The sequence below is a fragment of the Phyllobates terribilis genome, unplaced genomic scaffold (assembly GCF_046119375.1).
Source record: "Phyllobates terribilis strain yellow unplaced genomic scaffold, ASM4611937v1 Scaffold_4__5_contigs__length_816908805, whole genome shotgun sequence".
NCBI lineage: Eukaryota > Metazoa > Chordata > Amphibia > Anura > Dendrobatidae > Phyllobates > Phyllobates terribilis.
This window is the reverse complement of record NW_027362764.1, coordinates 679,378,187-679,380,620: the sequence shown is the minus strand read 5'-3', so window position 1 is coordinate 679,380,620 and position 2,434 is coordinate 679,378,187. Positions and strand designations below refer to the sequence as shown.

The 2,434-nt window shown below is 46.8% G+C and overlaps 1 pseudogene; it reads right to left on the bottom strand.

Annotated features, from left to right (window-relative positions):
• Positions 1 to 670: 670 nt before the first annotated feature.
• On the bottom strand, positions 671 to 790 carry LOC141269734 (5S ribosomal RNA; annotated as a pseudogene).
• Between the last annotated feature and the right edge of the window lie 1,644 nt (positions 791 to 2,434).

Here is a 2,434-nt window from a genome sequence, read left to right as displayed (position 1 = left end):
GGTGAGTAGAGTGTGGTTAGTTGCTTTCTAATAGGCTGCAGCCGGGGATTAACTTTTAATGAAAGGGAACAATCCCTTTGACTGTCTGCAGCGCGCCACACCTAGGAAGCGCACTCTCACACACAAGCCAGCATGCACACGTGCTCGCACGTGACAACACCCCCTATCTGCCCCTACAACCTCTCCGTCACCATGCGTCAGACTCTCCTGCCTGTTTTATGATTTCAGGGCCCTATCAGGAATCACCCCTCCCCAATTCCTTCCGCACCTTCCTTGCCTTCCTTGCACTGAGGTTAGCTCTTTGGCAGCCGTCTGGCTTGGTTACACAAGCTTCTTTGCAGAGATACATGTTACTTCTGCTGGCACTCGCTAGGCGGCAGGCATCCAAAACCTTCCCTGGGCACCTGTTGAAAGCCTGGCCCCTTCACGGCCTCGGGTGCTTTTAACGCTATCATTTCCACACAGCGAGCTGCGGTGTCAATAAGCACTCCTAGCCGTGGCAAGGAGCTCGGTGTCAGGCCTGAGTGAAGGCGGCGGGGTAGTGTACTTAGCTGCCAACTGGCTCAGAGGCCTTGGGGCTTCCATCATCTAAGTTACTTAAGGTCGGTGTATGGCAAGGCGCCGTTCCATGCTTGCCAAGCTGGGCAGTAGGGCAAAACGTCATCAAAATGGTCTACAGCACCCGGTGTTCCCAGGAGGTCTCCCATCCAAGTACTGTCTGAGCCCACCCCTGCTTTGCTTTCGTGATCAGACAAGATCGGGCGTATCCAAGGTGGTATGGCCAGTAGACGCTGCTCGATCTATGGCCCGGCCAGCCTTTCTCAGGATCGCTTGGTGGCGAGCAATCTGGCCGTGACGGGGCGGGCTCCGAAGGGTCCATGCAAAGGCTGTGCCGTCCCTACAGGTGTGGTTTGTTTAGCAGTGATTCACCCGCCGCATCAGGTGTCTTCAAAAATGTCTCGGCGCAGGGTCTCCTGCAGGCTAAACCCTTCATCGCGGTAATGTGACAGAAAGAGCAAGCTGGACCCGTAACTTGGGGGCGGAGCGAGACGTCCAGGGGTGAATGAAGGAAGAGGGTGAGATGGTTGCCAGTGACTTTGAGCTGCTCTTCAGGGGGGAGGGTCGTGTTGCCTGCAAAGGTCTTCTGCTTGGGGTTACCGGTGGTTGCGTCCAGCCACCCGGGAGACGCTGGTCCTGGTGAAAAGGAGCCTAGTATTAAAAGTAAATAAGCAACAATGCTGGAGGCTCATGGTGATCAGAAGTATGCTGGTATTTTGCAGAGATGAAATAGCGCAAGAGAGAAAGCAAATGAAAAAAAGAAAAGAGAATGAATGTGTGCACTTGTGAAAGGGAATGGAAAAAAGGCATAGAAGAGAGTGCCCCCTGCTGGTGGAAGGAAGAAAAAAGCAAAAGCCTACAGCACCTGGCATTCCCAGGCGGTCTCTGTTAAATGGTTAATTATGGAAATTCATTTGGAATGTTAATCGATAATCATTTTTCTGAGTTCTATGCCTCAGCCATCGTGTCTAGTTGACATGCGCTATTTGTGTGTGTATTTTTGGTTCACTACCATATGTAGAACAGGTGTCCATACGACTGGCTATAAAAGCCCATGGTACAGAAAGGGGGGGCTCTCTTGCTCTGCCCACCCCACAAGACACAGAATCTTCATGCTGAGAAGCAGATGACATGTAGGCCTGGACACATGCTGGACAAAGACATGATTTACCAGCCAGGATCCAAGGAAAGATGGGTGAATCTCAACAATTAAGCTAATTATGGACAAATGGACAATAACTTTATAACTAATTATTGTATGTACCTGCTGCAATCTGATTCTTTTTAATGGACAATCCAAGAGTAAATAGATACATTTTTTTATAAGAATATCGTGATATTGATACTTTGAGAAGTCCTCAGTAGAAAAAAATAATACAGGAAGAGTATTATTTTACAATGGTGAGCCAGCCAGTCCTGTTTTTTTGTTTTTTAAATTAAGTAAGTGAATTTCTTCCGTGAACAAGGGGGAAGTCCTGACGAGCTGAACAGCTGTTGTTCACGTGTCAGTAAATTCACTAGTTTGTCACGAGAAGCAGAAAGGACCTACAGACTGAGGAAAGACAGGAAGCAGAGGTACTAACAAGGAACAGAATCACACAGGAAAAGAATCAGACGAACTGAAGACAGGACGTGCTGATAAAGAGAAGCCAAGGAATCTTAAGGTAAGCAAAATATGGATATAATTTCTTCTTTTGCTAAACAAAGTAATATTAATTTCAAAGTTAATGTAGGAGATGACATAGAAGTTTTGTGGCTCAGTTTATACAAAGAATGTGAATTGCAGAATTTACAGTTAACTTCTAAATTGGTAAATAGAGAAAACAGAAATTGAGAAATATTCTACATTTGGTAGATTTTTTTCATAGTCTTGTGT